The 20,228-nt window shown below is 44.2% G+C and overlaps 2 long non-coding RNA genes across 2 annotated transcripts in view; both read right to left on the reverse strand.

Annotated features, from left to right (window-relative positions):
* Positions 1-3,013: 3,013 nt before the first annotated feature.
* Positions 3,014-12,226, reverse strand: LOC125941528 (uncharacterized). The gene is made up of 3 exons (XR_007464417.1): positions 12,109-12,226; positions 11,464-11,525; positions 3,014-3,138 (listed from the first exon to the last, which is right to left on the reverse strand). It is a non-coding gene; the product is annotated as an uncharacterized LOC125941528 (long non-coding RNA).
* A 7,353-nt stretch (positions 12,227-19,579) lies between these two features.
* Positions 19,580-20,228, reverse strand: part of LOC119432761 (uncharacterized) — a 172,193-nt gene continuing 171,544 nt past the window's right edge. Inside the window, exon 5 of the long non-coding RNA XR_007464438.1 lies at positions 19,580-19,840. This is a non-coding gene — a long non-coding RNA (uncharacterized LOC119432761). The remainder of the gene's footprint in view (positions 19,841-20,228) is intronic.

Below are 20,228 nucleotides of genomic sequence, written 5' to 3' on the forward strand. Positions count from 1 at the left end.
CTTTACTTCCTATAGATGTGCACAAGTGCTCGAGGTGCAATGATCGTGTTTTATACGTAGCGTATCATATGCTACGTATATTACACTTGTTGGTTGCTATTTAAATCGGGTGCTCAAAATTGCTGATCTTGTCAGGAACACGCCGTCATATGTGACTGAAAATTGCGTGGAGTGGTCAGATCCGGAAACCTGTCACTGAAGGACAGCCTTTGTTGACCCGTAACAGGGGTAACTTAAAAATTCTCTTGTCGACAGCTTCATTCTGCGTACCCAACGTATCAATGCTGACGACGAGTAAGGCACAAGATTCTACAACACACTACGCGGCACTTGGAGATCGTTGGGACAGATTTATCATTGGTGTAGATGAGAAGAACACACAGCAAGAGTGTGTTCCTGTTTGTTCTCTTTGGCAGCCGCAACACCACGATGTCATGTAACAACTTAAGCTTAACGTATTAACGCGATAGCGTTAAGGGCCCCGTGTCGCAGAAAATTCGGCGTCGGCATGGATGTCGGCGTCCGAGGCGGAAAAAAATTATCCGCAACCACCGCATCCGTGAGGTGTTAGTGCAGGAGAAGATCATTACGAACCACCCCGACCGCGCAGGCTCTTCGTTGTGGTGCAAGGTGTTAGTGAACAAAAATTTAATCTATCACAGGTAAATCCGTCAGAAAAATGGTAAAGTACAACTTAAGCACAACCTACAGACATGATGGCGTCGGACTGTTATTTCAATGCACAGAAAAACATAATTCTGTTACGAGGAAACTTAAACACAAACCTCTTTTGCCAGCATTTCTACCACAAAAACACCGGCTCACTCGGGTAGCCTGTGTTGCAGTGAATGAAGCCTACTTGCCATAGGCGAACGATGTGATGCGAACGGGTCCCGATAACGCCATCGCGTTCTACTCTTAAAGGCGTAGCTTAAGCGTCCTCCAATTTTTCTCCAATTCACCGAAATGGACTTCGCTGCTGCAAAACATAATTTTTTAGGTTGGTAGAAAACTGTAGATCAGCGTTCGCAACTTTGTTTGGAAGCTTATGATACCACCTGCACGGAACGTTTCTTTTTTTTTTTTTCAGTTGTACCCGCAAATGAGCTGCGGGCGTATTTTATAACAATTCTCTCATCATCTATCTTTCTCGCCCTTCTCGGCATCCTACGTGCCTGTGCTGCCATTATCACTGTGATTGGCCCAGGATGCAAGAAATGAGAAATGAAATCAGAAAAGAAGCACTAAAAGTGAAATCAAATGTCACAAAATATAGGCTGTGCACCAGTATTCGCAAAGCTTCTGTTATAGCAAACTTATACTTCTGGTATAGTAATCATAATATGATTATGAACGGAATATAATATGAACGTAGCCTATAGGCTACGTTGCAGTCACATACGCAACGAGCCGATATATTGCAAAAAAAATGAAAACTTTTTTGTTCAGACTAAGGCCTCGTGTGCTTTCTGTTGTCTGCTGCTGGGTTGGTTGGTATGTCAGTGGTCATATTTGTGCATATATATTGTCCTGTTTTAGTGACGGTGAACAACCACAATAGCACAACGCAAGTCACGGAACTAACTGTTTATTTGGCGAACCTGTGCCAAGCAACATAAGTAACACTCAAAACAACGACAGCGACGTGCACACTCGTCGATCGTTGAAAATCTGATCTGCGCATCAGACGAGTAGGCTATTTAAAACGGCTCCATGAACCTTCCAGCGTAGTCGCTGGTGCTTGTGTATTTTGTAGAATGTGCACCAGTATTTGCATAGCGCACTGAATTTGAATTACACAAGACTAGCGACAACGCAGGCAACAGATAGAGCCATCTATAACATTCGAGAAACTTTCGATACGAAAAGGTGCGTCCAGTGATGTGCGGTAACCTTCAACATTAGTTGGCCGCTGAAATGCGATCACCGTTTAAAGATAAACAAGCATGCGTATCAATATAATCATCAGCAGCAGCAGCCTATATTTACATCCACTGCAGGACGAAGGCCTCTCCCTGCGACCTCCAATTACCCCTGTCTTGCGCTAGCGGATTCCAACTATCAATAAACAAAGGTTTAAAGATCAACAAGCATGCGTATACGAAGGTTATATTTTTTGGCGAATGCAAGCCCCGGGAAGCGGTCTTATAATTTCCACTAATAAGTATCTGAAGCACACCCAGCTCCAAATAAAATAGCTGATCAAATTCAACTGATTATTTCATTTACTCGACTTGTTTTTATTTACTCTGTCTGTGTGCCCATTCTCACCCAATACTCAAGGAATGGGTATGCGCCGCAGTGAGAAAAGGAGTACACAATCTTAAATGCAGCTAAATATGTGTCGTACTTGTCTGCGCATAAAACTGACTCCACCAACCTTTCCTCGACAATTAAGTAGCCTATATCGCCTTCGTTCTCGTGAAATTACTACATTGAGGGCTCACACTGCATGCGCATGATTTGGCGCGTGAATTTAGGCGCAGCTTGTAATCGCCAACTGTGTTTCCGCAGAAAGCAATATATAAAAATAAAAGAGAAAGAATGTGAATAGAATTGTCAAGGCACATCATCAAAGGGGCATGTCCTTGAATAAGGCGCTCAAGTGCTGCGATACGGAGTGGCGCGGCTGACCTCATGGATGCATCTTTTTCGAAGTTCGACTTCAGCGAGCCAGTGAAAGTAAAATAATAGCCCCCGTACCTAACACAAGTGTTTAAATTATTGTTTTTTAATTGGCTACATATTGTCACAGAGGTATCAAATAACAATTATCTGCCTCAAGCCAACAATAAAAAATCAGAGCAACAATGTTTCCACGATGATACGAGCCTACGCATTCAAATGAAAAATACATGACTGTGATTTAAAACTTTGTTGTAAAACTACAACCAGTGTGTTTACAGCAGCAGAGTAGAAATAAAGCCAATTTTTTTTCTATTTATGGACCAACATAGATACTTGTAAAGAAAAGAATTTATTGTACAAACTAAAACTACTTACGATTTTCGGTCTGCACATTCTGAACTGTGAATGATTTTGTGAATACAGATGTCTGATAATGGCCACTTGCCAGACGCGCAAATAACACAATGGTTAACAGTTGGACAAACATTCCTGCTGTTCAGTTTATATGACCTGTAAAAAATGTCCTAGGATTTGTGTGGTGTGCAGACAGATAACGAATACAAAGCAAGTACGTTGTTGTAAGAGAGAATCCTTCATTGATCTACACACAGTATTCCACTTATTATCGAAACTCGCTCTTTTTTAAACATACATGTGAAATATCTGCGGGAACATTGTAGGACTGTGCTCGTAAAAGATTTATTTATTGGACTTAACACTAAAATACTACGTTTTGTCGTAGTGCTATCCACACAGAGTTTCTAGAAGCTTTCGAAGAAATCAGAGAAAGCTTACTTTGGGATGCTGTGAAGCACATTAGTCAAAGCAGCTTAGACTGCGGTCATAACTTCGTGATGCTATGTTTTCAGCGCGAATTTCACACGGAGGAAAAGAAAACATACGCCGACACGTAATGTGGATGTTGGGGTGCGGTAAAGCAGGAATCTGGTTCTCGGCCAGATATTCGTAGACTAATACTGCAGTGCGAGGCATCGCGTTGCAGCGCCTCTCACTTCCATTTCGTTTCTTAGTCCCCATGCAACTTTGCGAACCCACTCAACTTTACTTCACCTGTGAGTAAAGATGCCTGTAACAAATAGTGTTTCAGCAAAGTTGGAACGTCTAAAGTGCTTTATCTTATTAGCATAGGAATCTAACGCTTAGGGGGCTTATAGCGTGGCATGCAAGAATGTCACAATGTGCTTCCCCATAAGAAGTCACACTTTCGCCCGAAAGGCGAAGCATCGATTGCGATAGCAAATTAGTAGAGAGCTATACGAAGCAAGGATAGTAGTTTAATGGGTCATATAACGCTGTAAACATTCGCTTACTAACTAAACAGACAAGCTCGGTGTCACGCGCGCACAGGTAAACATGAAGACATCTCGCTCGATGATCGCGTAAACTCGCTGTGAACACGCCGGAGTGAGCAAACGCGCCAGCAGCTGCGGGGAAATTGACCTTCGCGCTGTCTCGGCCAACTTCAACGCGAACTAAACGTCGAAAGCACAGCGCATACGAAGCTACCGGCACTCGGCGCACACACTTTGTCCCCATCACAGATCGCTTTCAGGATACGGCGCCGGCGGGGCCGTGATGTGAGCAGCAGCCGACGGAGCGCAATGCACCCACCCCCCTGCCTCCCTCCCTCTCGCCCCCGTGCCTCGCGCGCGAAAGACCGCGCGCTTCCAGCCTGCCTTCCTCCCTCGCGTGCGCTACATTGAGCCGCGATTGCCGGTTCACCCTCGTACGCTTTCACTCGCACACACAGCGTACTGCACACTGCGTCGATTTTATCGCCGTTGGACTTTATGTGGAACCTCACGGCGACGGCGACGCAGACAGCAGAAATGCGCTGGGAGTGTCCAAATAATTTATTTCGCAATGAAATTGTTAGTTTCGCCCCAAGGACAAAGCAATGAATGCAGTAGCAACACATAGCAATGTCATGCGAAGTAGGGTGAGCGGCTTTGGTAGCAATATGGATGTAGTAAACTTGAGCTTAGTAAGTAAGCAGGTGTGCTGCGGCGTAGGCAGACCGACTTGAATAGAGACTCTATAACCTCGACAAGGTGCGTGTGAAACGCCTGCGCACAACGCTCACATCGGCAGCGGAACGAAGAACGCTGCCCACGCTCCGCTGCGAAGCCGTTTGAGCAGAGCGTTAGGGTGCGTCTACTACTTGCTTTGTCTTTTTACAGCCACGCTGAGAGCACGTGGCCGGCGTCTTTGGAAGACTTGGGCGGGGACGATTTCATGGCCGTCGGACTTTATACGGAACCTCACGGCAAAAGTGACGGCGACGATGACGGCAGAAATGCGCTTGGAGTGTGCTGTCGCAATAAAATAAAAGAAAGAAATGCGCAACAACACATTTTCCTTCGCTGAACGCCCACGTGTCAGCCAAAGAATGTACCTAGCAGTATGGCAGTAACAGCAAAAGCGAAGTGAGAACCTGCTTCGATAAAAAAAAGAACGAAAGGAGGACCCAAAGAAAGAGGTGGTGTCATCGATACAGAGAAATTAGTTCCGCACTTTCAGGCAACAATTGTGGCGCCTATCACAGCCTAGAGGCAGTAAGTGTAAAAGCAGATGAATTCAGGCTGGTGCTCGCAAACAAATATGCAGCTTTAGAAAAGGAAGATGAAGACAACATAGAGGTAATGAATGAAACCGTAACTAGGTTAATCACAGAAGCAGCAATTGAAGTGGGAGGTAAGGCACCAAGGCAATCAGTAGGTAAGCTCTCCCAGGAAACAAAGGACCTAATAAAGAAACGACAAAACATGAAAATGTCCAACTCAAGAGATGAGATAGAATTCGCTGAACTGTCAAAAGTGATCAACAAGAAGAAAGTAAGGGATATTCGAAATTATGACGTGGGAAACATAGAGGAAGCCGTAAAATATGGACGCAGCATTAAGTCAGTAAGAAGAAAGCTTCGCATAGGACAAGTTAAGATGTATATACTGAAAGATAAGCATGGAAATATCATCAGCAATTTCGATGACATAGTAAAAGCAGCAGAAGAATTCTATACTGACCTGTACAGTTCCCAAAACAGCCAAGCTACTTTCATTCGAAATAGTGATAAACTGGATACAGAGGCTCCTTCTATAACTAGCGATGAAGTTAAAAGGGCCTTGAAAGACATGACCAGGGGAAAAGCTGCTGGAGAAGATGGAATAACAGTGGATTTAATCAAAGATGGAGGAGATATCATGCTTGAAAAGCTTGCGGTCCTTTATACACAATGCCTCACAACTTGAAGTGTACCAGAGAGCTGGAAGAACGCCAACATTAAACTAATCCATAAGAAGGGAGACATTAAAGAATTAAAGAATTATAGACCCATTAGCTTGCTTTCAGTATTGTATAAAATATTCACCAAGATAATTTCCAATAGAATCACGGCAACACTTGACTTCAGCCAACCAAGAGAACAGGCTGGCTTCAGGAAGGGATATTCTACGATGGATCATATCCATGTCATCAATCAGGTAATCGAGAAATCTGCGGAGTACGATCAACCTCTCTATATGGCTTTCATAGATTATGAAAAGGCATTTGATTCAGTAGAGATACCAGCTGTCATAGAGGCATTGCGTAATCAAGGAGTACAGGAGGCATACGTGAATATCTTAGCAAACATCTACAAGGATTCCACAGCTACCTTGATTCTCCACAAGAAAAGTAGAAAGTTACCTATCAAGAAAGGGGTCCAGGCAAGGAGACACAATCTCTCCAATGCTATTCACTGCATGCTTAGAAGAAGTATTCAAGCTCTTAGACTGGGAAGGCTTAGGAGTGAGGATCAACGGCGAATAACTCAGCAACCTTCGGTTTGCAGATGACATCGTCCTATTCAGCAACAATGGAGACGAATTACAGCAAATGATTGAGGACCTTAAACGAGAAAGTGTAAGAATTGGGTTTAAGATGAATATGCAGAAGACAAAGATAATGTTCAATAGCCTGGCAAGAGAACAAGAATTCAGGATCGCCAGTCAGCCTCTTGAGTCTGTAAAGGAGTACGTTTACCTAGGTCAATTACTCACAGGGGACCCTTATCACGAAAAAGAAATTTACAGAAGAATAAAATTGGGTTTGAGTGCATACGGCAGGCATTGGCAAATCCTGACTGGGAGCTTACCACTGTCACTGAAAAAAAAAGTGTACAATCATTGCATTCTACCGATGCTAACATATGGGGCAGAAACTTGGAGGTTAACAAAGAAGCTCGAGAACAAGGAGCGCACAAAGAGCGATGGAATGAAAAATGTTAGGCGTAACGTTAAGAGACAGGAAGAGAGCGGTGTGGATCAGAGAACAAACGGGGATAGCCGATATTCTAGTTGACATTAAGCGCAAGAAATGGAGCTGGGCAGGCCATGTAATGCGTAGGATGGATAACCGGTGGATCATTAGGGTTACAGAATGGATACCAAGAGAAGGGAAGCGCAGTCGAGGTCGGCAGAAAACCAGATGGGATGATGAAGTTGGGAAATTTGCAGGCGCAAGTTGGAATAGGCTAGCGCAAGACAGGGGTAATTGGAGATCGCAGGGAGACGCCTTCGTCCTGCAGTGGACATAAAATATAGGCTGATGATGATGATGATCACAGCTCTCTAAAAAATCATTTAGTGTTATAAAATTGTTCTTAAACAAGGCAACAGCCAAAAAAAAAGTGCAGTCATATGAGAAAGACGCTCGTATTTGAATACGGCTGCCTAAAGTGCCAGAAACTATTCAAAATGCTAAAGTAATGGCTTAACGAAATGAACTACATAATGACAATGACCCATTACGTTTTTACCATTGCATATATATAGCTTCGGATGCAAGATTGCTGACTTGCTATTGCGGGAAGAGCATATCAAATGACTACGAGATAACATGTTAGGTTGTTGAATTGGTAATGTTCAAATATAATGGTCCGTGGTCCTAACCTAAACATCTCAGTCTAGCCAATTTTGTTCCAATGAACACCATACAACAAAATGATGAAACGTCATAATGGGTCGATTTTATTTATGTAGGTGCATGCGCACACAGCATCACCCTTTCCCTTTATTTCAAAGGGACCTTTAAACTTTCTAAAATATTAAAGCACGTTTTACCTGTCTTGTAAAAGGTATGTATGTATGTATGTATGTATGTATGTATGTATGTATGTATGTATGTATGTATGTATGTATGTATGTATGTATGTATGTATGTACGCATGTATGTATGTATGTATATTATTAAAGAGTGCATACGTCATAGTATACGATGCTACCTATTATCGGTATACAAGACATGATTGAGTTGAACGCTGCATCACGTATTGTGTTTTCAGGAGAGAGGCACAATTGCAGAAAGGTCAGAGCACGACACAAGAACAACAAGTTGTCGTCATCCCGTTCACAAGTAAACAACCATAGAACGAGCCAAAATGCGCACAGGGCACGGAAGAAATCTCGCGAATTTCATCCTAAAAGTTTCCCTCTCTAGGCGAAGTATTCTTACTTCTTTGCTCCGCAAAATGGATAAGAAATACCAATACACCTACGTGCCCATCACCGACCAGGTTTTCACAAGTTCTTATTCAATCCATAGCAGCAGTATAGTGACTCCACTATGCATGAGGTGCCGATCGTGCTTATCAATTTAGTTCCTCTACAACCCACAAGGTGGACTTGGTGTTGCTACATGGTAATAATCATTTCCGAAAAGGCACACGCATTCTGCGAAATCCCGCAACTTGGAGGAAGTATCATAAAAGGGAAAAATTGTCGTCCACCTGAATGCAGCACGAAACTACATAGGAAACCCATACGGTTTATGAAAAAGAACGCCTCGCAGTTGAGGGAAAATTCGTCCTGATCCAGGATTTCGACCCGGCACCAACACCTTTCCGAGGCGGTCGCTCTACCATCTGAGCTAACCAGCTCATTTGTTGCAGCTTGATGCTACATTCGGGTGGATGACTATTCTTCCATTTGATTCCCGGGAAGCATGCCTCACAACCACAACCACTAACGTAGGCTGCATAATGTGTGTTATTGTCCGCTTTCTTGCATCATTTTTGAGGACGCTCCCGTAACAATTATTTGCGCCAGCGTTGAGTCAGACCGACTCCCACTTTCCGGGGAGTATATATTGGCGAACATCTCGTGAAGCGTTTTATGCAGGGTCCCTCACAGTTTGTACAATAACTTCGCCTGCAGTCACAGCATGTGCAAGGATATAGTTTTGGAAGCTTGTTAGGGGCTGGAAGATCAAGAACAACGTGCACTCTTTGTCACCTAGCAACCTCACTAAATTTTTGTAAAGACCTAAATTTACATTGCCCCACCTATAGGCAGCTCGTCATCAAATGTTGGCCCTCGACACTTTCCAGTGATGTTCAGTGCGTTACTTTTTGCGGCAGTGTCCGGGCTACAGCACTCACGACTGACAAAGACATACCCGCTGCCAATATGAGGCGCCTACCTCATTAAAACAGCTACAGTGCATTTAATGTTCGCATGATTTGTGGTCAGCCAATTTCAAGGAAACATACAGCTGCACTTTACCCCACTTTTAAATGCGCAGAACCAATAAGTGTCGTTTCTAATGCGTCCCTTATTTTTCACGAAGACATTGCCTATCATTTATTCAAAAGCCACTCGCACAGCAGTTGGTCCTTCTTAAGGCTTGAGCTAAGAAACTCAAAGAAAACAAAATTGATACATTATACAGAGCTTTCCAGTATGCCATCAATTTATGGAGAAAACTCGCCAGACTCACGCAGAAAATCTGGCGAATTAAATCATCATATGTATCATTCTCTTTTCAAGTTCCTAAAGCTGGAAAGTAATCATCAATTGAGATATGTACTTTCTCCATAGAAATATGGATTCTTACTGGGGGTCATTCAATTTTCTAAAGCTTACTCATTTTAGCAAAACTTTAGAAACCTGTGAAGCGTCGAACCAAACTTATCTCTCGAACAGTCGGTAGAACGCAATTCCCTTCCTAAATGTAAGGAACAAAATTTAATTAGCCTCATCGCTTGCCCATTGAGTATACTTCTGCGTTTCGGATGCATTTCAATGTAGAATTCGGGGTTGGTCCGGTGACTAAATTTTCACAATTGCCCGCAACAAATTACCGATCATCTCACTCAAGGGTCCAAGAACATACCACTGCTAGTGCACGGTGGCTGTTTCGACACTGGCTGTTTCTTTATAGTTCGTCTTTAAGAGCTTCACAGAATTTGCGACTGGTATTTAAAAGGAAGAGTACACAATATTCACAATCATTTACATCACCTATGGGGGCGGAGGGAATACCGCCAAATATAGCGAAATAAGTTCTTGCGTTTTCTAAACAGCCGCACCCGGTGACGAATTGAGAAACGGAGCTTGCACAGACCCAAGAAGAGTCTATGAAGGATGGCTTTTCCGCTTTGCCATCGAGGTGCAGCAGCTCAGAAATGTTGTTCTAACCTGCACATTCCCTATGAAATACAGTCACAAACACAGTGATCATCATGTTTTGAGTGAATTTGCGACCATTTACAAATAGCTGATAGGGTAGTTTTCAATTATAATTTGTTTTTTGTTTTTGTTTTATTAACTTGCTACGTGTTTGCAAAATAAAGAAAAGAGCAGATTGGAAATCCCTTCAGCGCTTTTATACGACAAGCTAACGTTAGAATTCTCACTATATTAATCACCCTTGATATTTATATCAAGGGTGATATAAAAAACTAACGAACCGTACAAAACAAACAGATCAATTGCTCAACGCTGACAAACCATCCTCACACCTGATGACCTGCGCACGGTCTCCACTTTTCCTACGGAACAAGACCTTCCCATTGGAATGCCATGAAAAGTCATAGTCAACTCTCTTAGCCCAGGTTTTCGCTGCTATTAAGCGAGCCCGGGAACATTTGGTCAGATTCCCAGTTATGTCAACATTATCTTGTTTCTGCCTCAAGGCGTTTCTTTTTTCAAGCCACGCATCTCGAAGGTTATGGTGGACAAAGCGAAGGATCACTCCACGCTTTCTACCTGGCCTTGATGCCATCCTGTGAATAGCGAAAATATCTGCCGGAGCAAGTTGCATCCAATAGAAAGTTGTGGAAATATCTGCCGGAGCAAGTTGCATCCAATTGAAAGTTTTCGCAAGATCATTTACCTTGTTTAAAAAATTTTCACCTGCAGTGTGACGAATTCCATGTATTTCAACATTCAGACGTCGGCAGCGCCACTCGAGGTCATCAAAATCAATGTGAAGCTGGGCGAGACCCTTAGCTGGATCCTCCTTCTCAAGTTTGTCGATCTTGCATTTCATGTTTTTTTATTTCCCTGTCTTGTCTGCCCAAGCGTACCTGAATTTTATCATAGTGACCCTACAGCAACTGAATTGACCTGTCTATTCCCTCTACCTTTTCATTCAAAATAAAGAGAGAAGTTAATTTCCTGTGGATGTCCATGATGGCAATCTTAAGCTGAGCATCTCCTATTTGATCGGCGGGCCGTGCGGTACTCTTGGATACATTCGGCCTGCAGCACACTTCCATGCTCGTTTTCTACCCGACTTTTTCTTTTCAGCATACTCCTGTTCACTCATGCCTAAGCATGCTGAAGCATGAAAACAGAACTCGCACTCACTACACACACTAGCACTCGCGGCATCTTCAATTTCAGCTCTGTTTTTAACCGCAGCACTTAGTCGTGTTTGAGACCCAAAGTCATTCGTCGCCAAAACAAATCGTTTGGAAGCAGCAACAGCGCATGAAAAGTCGTGCAAAAAAAAAAGAAAAAAAGGAAAAGAAAGAAAACGAGAAGTTTAACCAACCTGTAAAACAAAGCAGAGGTTATCCGACGTGCTTTCCGCGCCGTCGCCGCTGCCAAATTGCTCTACAGCAATACAGAACAACAATTGCACGTTCCATCAGGCATTGCTTATCCAGAAGGCACAGAAGTGCATAAAGGTCAAAGCATGATACAGGAGCAATAAAGTGTCGACATCATTTCTATATTTAGGCAACCAGTGACAGAAACAAAAATGCAGGGAGGATCAAAATCACGAAGTAAACAAGATGGGTTGCGAAAGAAGACTGGCAACCATGGGTGCTTTCCTTTATTGATACTTTTAAAAAGGCTACCCAGTTGAACTCTATTCGCATGATTTTGGCCCAGCAGCATAGGAGAATTTGCCGCAGAGAATTCGCCGCCTCACGGTTCAGAAGCAGCTGGCAGCATGACTCCCGTATCCTCCACTCAACGCTCCATCTCGACTCAATGATGATGATGATGATGATGTCTATTGGCATCTCCTTTGAAACGGAGCGGAGACAAATAGTTCCCTAGCCTGAATTATCTAATCAGGTTTGACTGCAACTATCGCTATCTTGCCTTTTGACTTCTGACTTCGATTTTAGCTTTCGTATTTAAAACCATTATTACTATACTGTACCCGTACCTATAGCAACAGCATTACCTCTCGACAGAATGGTCCATTGCACTTTATGATCATCCACGGCAATTCTTCCGAAGTGTAGTGTCCTCATGAGTCGATGAGCTGCGCTGGGCTCAACTCACTGGTAAATAGTCAATCAAATGTCATCTAAATGAAAGTGCGTGAAACAGCGACAGTAAATTGAATGCACATGATTGAAAAAAAGAATATCACAGAGATTTACAAAAATGGCAAGAAATAAATTGGAAAGAAAAATCTGTGCGACAGCACGAAGAGCAGTGCTTTGCTATCTGAGGCCTGAGCTGGTTGCCTAATTAAGGACGAAAACATACCGGAGCAAATTTTCCCAAGAGTATGGGGCACACGTCTGCTGCATCAAAACTTCGGAGACAACTCAGCAAATCCTAACGTAATGCGAAAATATTCAGCCAGCGAAACATATCGGAAACACCCACCTTCCAGAAGAGCTGAGATTTAAAGCTGATGGAAGCATTAACCAGCCAGAAGTCGATACAAGAAACAGACGTTTATAATATTGGTAAGAAAAAGCAAGAAAGAAATTGATAGCACCGGATCCGTTACATGCATAGGTAACTATAACGGTAGGTATAGAGGTTTTAAGGACGTGAGAAGAGATTAAGAAGTCATAGTCATGACCATGACTCAGAAAAATGACAATGACTCAGCGAAAAAAGATTAACCCTTGAAAACCAATGGAATGGGTTCGGATGTGGTGCTAAGTGAAGGAAAAGGCTAAAGGTTGATGGTCGCCATAGTCATGAGCATGACTAAGGCTTGTGCCTAATGGTCTCTTAGGCGTGGCTAAAGGGACTACGAGGACTCATGACATGAATGTCGTGACATGCGTGTCATGTAGGTCATGAAACAGCGCCTACGTCTTGGTGCTCTCATGGCCGTTTCGTTAACTTGGTAGGCTCCCCGCACACTGCTTCGCATAACATAGATTCCCACAGGGCGTAGGACCTGCCGGCTTTTGCAACTAAAATTCAGTTTTCCGAAGTATCCAAAGTTCAATGCGCCGCAGATGTGACGAGTAACTTGTATGATGAGACATATACACCACCCAGCAACAGAACAGGGACATGATATACTTTATTAGTGGCTGCGGGCACACTGTGTTGTCAGTGGAAAGTTTAAAACGACTGCGCCAACGAATCCGCCCTTTCTGGGCACGACAGCGGCAAATTTGATTCCATTACACTCGACAGAACTGAAGCAACAGCTACAATCACACGCGATTCGACATTAGGCGAGTAGAACAGTTTTGCGAACAGTGGCCTACGTTCACTGGCTCCTGACTTGAAAACTTACGTACTGCCTGGGCTGCCAAATGTGAATACATTGTTGTGTCGGCTGCGGCTTGGGGTAACATTCGCGAAGTCATGCTCGTTTATAATTGGATAGACCTATACAGCCCTACCTGGGACACTTGCGGCAGTTAAGAAACAATGTCACGTCTTCTGTGCATCATCTGTCCATGTTAAAGTACTGACTGGCAGATTCTCTGTACCGCCCTAGAGACGCTGGACAGCCGGCCACTTTAGGAGCAGACGATACTTCAAAAGTAGTGCCAACTGACCTGGGCTCTAAAGGCAGCCAAAGCGCTAGTTTTTATCCTGCGGTCTACGGGCCTGTGAGATAGGCAATAATTGTGACGTGTATCGCTTAACTTTTGTGCGCGAACTTCTCTTTCGATAATCAACTTTGTTCCTTCCCATCTCTTTCAATCCCCTTTCCACTGTGAAGGGAAGCAAACCGGACTTAATTATGGTTAAACTACCTTCCTTTCCTTTGTTTCTATATATTTTTCTCTCTCTCTCTAGCTACACATGCTGCAAATAAGTATCTGTTAAGACCAACTTTGGATGCTAATGTCTAATAATGGCTACAGTGAGTACAAAAGTGATAAAATATTGCTTCACTGAGTGTGTGTCAAGTGTAGGGTTATCTATTTAGAGTGCGAAGAAATGCTGAATACAAACATGGAGTGTACACAACGGGCGCTAATTCTTTCCATTTTGTACTTCCTTAGCACTGTACACATGTTTATAATTCAGGCAACCGAATCGCCCGGCTTTCAGCAGTAGGTTTATTTATCGACAAGACGTATGACACTGAAATTCGTCCTCTTGTGTGTGAAACTAACTGTTTTTGCTTTTTTAACGCGACAGCGTTAAGGGCCCCGTGTCTTAGAAAATCCGGCGTCAAGCTCGGCATCGGCGCCAGCGACCGAGGCCCAGAAAATCCCCCCCAACCACGCCGGCCTTCAGCATATATTCAGGTATATGTATCCGCCACGCCTTGCTCAGGACTGTTGCACGTTAGTACAAAGATAAGTGAAGCAGTTTCTGCAATGGTTTTCTGGGGAAGTCACGGATAATTGCAGCTATCGAGTGGGTATTGTGGCGATACAAAGGGAGCACCAGAGGGCATTGTGGTGGAGCGATGGAAAGGTCCAAACGGGTTTCTAGCATCGCCGTTCCTCTTTGCCGCGCTCCTGCCATGTACATACATGCTCTGAAACGTGTATATAGGAGTTGCCTTCACAAAGGCATACTCTACATTAATTGGAGTGACCGACAGTGCAGCATGCGATATCTGCGACACGAAGAAACTATCGACCGCCTGCTGTGCCACTGTCCACGGTATGCCTCAGAAAGACAAAAACTTGCTAACGCGCTACAAAAACTGGACAATCGGCCGCTTTCCGTGCAGGTGCTGTTGGAACACCGCCTTCATCGCTGGTCGGCTCACAAAGCGGTGAAGGCACTTTTGTGCTTCTTGAGGTCGACGGGCTTGAGTCAACGTCTGTGACTATTAGGGCAATACCACACGCGTCAGCGAACTCACCGCTAATTTCCTTCTTTCCTTCCCTCCTCTCTCTCCCTGTCATCTTTGTGTTGCCCTTTCCCATTCCCCCCGGTGTAGGGTAGCCGAGCGAGCGTTATTCTGGTTAACCTCCCTGCCTTCTGCCTTTCTCTTTCCTCTTCCTCCTTCCTTGGCATTTTTGAGGTTTTATAAGGAAATACATACTTGACGTAGTTGCATACTTCATTTTTTTAAGTTTGTGAGGAACGTTTTAAACAACTGTCGAAAACATTTTGCAGCTTCATCGCCTTCCCTAAAATGGCCCATGAAAACCCCTGCATTCGGGGTTATAGTCAGAGGCAGTTGCACAAAACCTAAAGTGTGGCAATTTAAATATATATATATATATATATATATATATATATATATATATATATATATATCCTTTTCGCGAGAGAAATTGAACTTCGCGTGAGCCAATGGCGCTAGTAGTGTAGATTTGCCGAAAAGGAATTAGACGGGGTACAATGCGTCAATTTTAGAGGTATTTTATATATATGTATATATATATATATATATATATATATATCCTTTTCGCGAGAGAAATTGAACTTCGCGTGAGCCAATGGCGCTAGTAGTGTAGATTTGCCGAAAAGGAATTAGACGGGGTACAATGCGTCAATTTTAGAGGTATTAACCTTCGAAATTGTTTAATCTGCAACTCGTTAAAGCGTTCTTTTCCACCTTTAGTGAAATAAGAATTTTTAGCAACAAATCCAAGCTAAGTTTCGTAATATGAAGTTGATTCCTTTGTGCGGAAACATTTCCCCGCCTCATATAAAAATTTCGCTGAAAACTAAAAATTGTCATGAACCGGCCCCCTCAGTGTGTCCTTAGTCATCACACAGTCATCATGCAATGATCGTCATGCTGTTGTTTTATCATTGTCAATGCTTCAGTAACGTCATCCCATCGACGCCTTAACGTCGTCATCATACCGCTGTGTCGTTCCATCAACGTCAGTCTCTGAATTGAATTGAATTGAATTGAATTGTAGCGTTTTACGTGCCAAAGCCACGATTTGACTAGGAGGCACGTCGTAGTGAGGGACTCCGGAATAACGTGCCAGCAATGCACAGGAAACGGGCGTTTTTACATTTTGCCTCCATTGTAATGCGGCCGCCACAGCCGGAGTTTGAATCCGCTACCTCGTGCACAGCAGTGCAACATTATAGCCACTCATACACCGCGGCGAGTAACGTCAGTCTCTCTTTGTCATCGTTTTGTAATCTTACTGTCGTCATTCAGTCGTTGATTATGCTGCCCTTGCCATGCCTTCATTGTCAGACCATCGTCTTAGTGCCGTCGTGGCCGTGCCATCATCTTCATTCCAGCTTCGTCACTTGACTCTCGTCATGCCGTCGTCGTCTCGTCATCGTCGTCGTCGTCATACAGCTTTCTTGATATAATCATCATCACGCCATTGTCATCATACACTCATTGTGAGCTGCCATTGTCCTTATGCCGTGGTCATGCCGTAGTCGTCACTACACCGTCGTCATACGTTCGTCATCATCTCATTATCCTGATACAGTACGTCGTCACGTTGTCGTCGTTATACCGTCGCCTAAATATGGGTCATCTTATTGTCGCCATGCCGTCTAGTTTGTCTTTGTCGTTCAGTCGATACCATTCTTTATTGGTCATTCGATCGCCACTGCGTCATACAGTCGACGCCATGCCTCTATGCTCGTGGGTGACCTTGGCAAAAAAGTGCCATAGCAAAGTAGAGTTATGTCTCAGCATGTGGCATATAGCCGAAGCAACGAAATTCTTAGAATTGCCAATACACGTGTTAAATAAACGTTATTTCAGAATGTGATCAGTCGCTAAATTGCTCGATTTCTGTATGCCCTTCCATTGACAGTCATAGTACGATGAGTCCTGTCGTAAGTTCTAAAATTTTCTTATCGCTTTTCACTTCTAATGTGGCCACTGGGACCAAAAATAGAATCCCCGACTTTGTGGTCTGTCGCACAACGCCATGCATAATCACTACGTGAACGTGGTGGCTTTTACTGAGCAATTCCCGCCATTGCTTCACACTATAGAGTATTTTCAGTCTTGTGCTGCCGGCGTTACCCTTGAAACTATATATAGTGCGTACACGAAAACAAACATCTTTGCCCAAAATAAAACAAGCCTCTTTCTGCAAAAAACACGAGGCCACAGAAGACAAAAGTCAAGCTTCCAACTGAAAACATGCACACACGCACACACATAAGTAGACCCCAGGTATTAATTTCTGAAAACTGACGCGACCCCAAGTATACTAGCTGCGCGATCACAGCACCTACCCCGTGGTTGGTCAAAGAGAGAGAAAAGGGTAAAGGAAGGACAGGGAGGTTAACCAGATATTATCTCCGGTTGGCTACCCTGTCACGGGGAGGGGTAAATTAATACGACAGGAGAGAGAGAGGGGAAAATAATTATAAAGAAAGGCGGGGAAGGAAATAAAAGAAAATCACACACACGTATAAAACAGAAGTGTTTCTGTGGGCACTGTCACGCAGTCTGCGAAGGCGTTACATAGTGTTGCATAGTGTCAACGTCCCATCCTACGTCACGCAATGTACAGTCACAATTTATCAGAGTCCGGTGTACTTTAAGTAACGCAGCAGCCCCTTCAGGGCGCCTCGCGCTGTTGTTTGTGTAGGCCAGTTTCCGAGGATGTTGTTTTCCGTTATTGGGCGTTTGTCCAGTTGATCTGTCGTGGCTGAGAGGGCTGCTCTCGGCGGGTTGAAACGAGGGTACTCACAAAGAAGGTGCGCGATTGTTTCGTTGCACCCGCAGAAGCCACAAAGTGGGCTATGCGACATTCCGATAAGAAAGGAGTACGCATTTGAAAATGCTACCCCAAGCCATAGACGGACTAGAAGTGGGCAGTCACTAATTCGTGTGAAAAAAAATTTACCGCGTATCTGCGTGCTTCTCTGCAAATGTCGTCGAAAAACGATAGTCTTCTGCCGGCCGTACTACATGAGTGCTGGTCTGATCCGCGGCCACCCGTGATGCTGTTCTCGTACCATTTCCGTCCTGGCATGAAGGTTTGTTTGAACAGATTTCATTTTACCGCATTATTTCATCAAGCGGCCATTTATGTTTTGCCCTGCCTCAGACAGCGCTTCCTTTATGTTGAATCGGCCGCATCTGGCTGGCATTGATAAAATTGAGGAGGCGCTGCGTGAGACATGGACGCCATCTGGCAATACATCGGGAAACATGAGCTTGTGCAGAGGGTTTCCTTCCTCCATGGCAGAGGGCGCTCGTCGGCGCGCCGTCGGGGAACATCGTTCGTCGGCGCGCATAGCATGGCATTTTCAGCGCAGCTTAAGAAACTAGGGTCTGTAGAGTTACGTATCTATGTATTTTCTATTAAAGGAACACACCTCCTAATACTTACCTAGTGATGTTGCGCCTCAGATATGCGTAATATTTACTTTGTGATCGATAACGTTCACAAGTATGAACAGCCGTACCAGTTTAAGTAGTGTGGCCGGTAAGCAAGTGGTCTTGGTTCCCCAAGAAAGACTATCGTCTTTAAAAATGTCGTATTAAAGACGATAGTCTTTCTTGGGGAACTCAAACGCTGAAAATTTGGTCTGTCTGTCTGTCTGTCACCCAATTCAGCCACCCGGCCAAAATTGGACCACTTGCTTACCGCCCACACTACTTAAACTGGTACGGCTGTTCATACTTGTGAACGTTATCGATCACAAAGTAAATATTACGCATATCTGAGGCGCAACATCAATAGGTAAGTATTAGGAGGTGTGTTCCTTTAATAGAAAATACATAGATACGTAACTCTAAAGACCCTAGTTTCGTAAGCTGCGCTGAAAACGCCATGCTATGCGCGTTTTATTTGCAGCCCGTCGCTGCAGCCTCACGTGCAAGCTCGCGCGAGCAAACGCCGCTGGCGCGCAGCGAAGCATAGACCGCTGCATAGACGGGACGCACGGAGTAATACATTTTAATGGTGGTACTTCTTGCGCAGCTTTTACAGCGTTGCACCTGGCTGATGTATGAAACGGAGTATAGGATGGCTAATTTAGCAGTACAGAGTTTGGAGGCACATACCCGTAATCCGTAGCGTTCATTTAATTAGGAATACATATTGTACTGGTTTTTGCGTTAGTAAATGAAAAATCAATGCGTTAGAAATGGCGTCGAATGCGTTAGAAATGGTGTAGGAAACGCTACGCGTTAAAAGAAGCCGAATGAAGCCACGGCTCTGCAGCCGGCTTTAAGTCAACGGTAATAAAAGGTCCCAATAGATGGCGCGAGAGCAGGGCGAACGCGGTAAATTTGAATTGAATTCAGCAAAATCTCCATTGCATCCATCATGGGAGGAGTGAGAGGGGAGGGGAAGAGCGTGAGGGGTGGGAGGGTGGACAAGAGAGGGTGTTACTTATCAGGGGTGGCAGAAGACTATCGTCTTTCGATGTCATTTGCAGCGAAGCAAGCAGATATGCGGCCAACTTTTTAACCTATATGCCGATCCACGCACACACGTGGGATGTGGGAACGCTAGAGAATAGTCTACCCGTAGCAATTTACATTCGAGGCGTTGATGAGCACATGGGTGAGAAAAAAGCTGTATACATTTTGTTTGCATTTTATTTGCAATGATTTACAGCCTACGAGATGTATTTCATGTGTCCCAAAATGTCTGCCTTACAAAGCTTAACTAGTGCCCGATTTCTTCTTCTTCCTCTTTTCTCCCGATTTCTTCGATCGCTTCTGCCTCCGATGTTTATTACCTGTCCCACTTGTGCAGAATGTAGCCACCCCACAACACGTGGGAAAAGGTTGGTCAGTTCCAAGAGAAGGAAAGCAATTTGGGTCAGTCTGTGGCGGGCACCTATTCCAAAAGAGAAGGAGGCGGAAATTTTATGGATGAGAAACGAGGAGATAAATTAAAAAATGGGATAACTATACATGACGTAGAGCTTGTAGACTTCACGTGTGACGCGCTCCACTGTGTTCACGAACATTTTATGCAATCAGAATAATCGAGCAATGTGAACTGAGTTCAATGATTGAATGTTTAACTGTACGACAGCAAGAGGTGTACGAACGCGAGGAGAACGAAAGAATGAGAAGGACGCATCAAGGCTAATGTTGATCCCCCAGTGCACTATCGGCACTACAAATTAGAGCACTGCACGGGCTCGGGCTTACCCGAAAGCCCGGGCCCGGCCCGGCCCGTGGGCCGGGCCGGGTCGGGTAGAGGAGTTTTTTCACGGGCT

The sequence above is a fragment of the Dermacentor silvarum genome, chromosome 11 (genome assembly GCF_013339745.2).
Source record: "Dermacentor silvarum isolate Dsil-2018 chromosome 11, BIME_Dsil_1.4, whole genome shotgun sequence".
Taxonomy (NCBI): domain Eukaryota; kingdom Metazoa; phylum Arthropoda; class Arachnida; order Ixodida; family Ixodidae; genus Dermacentor; species Dermacentor silvarum.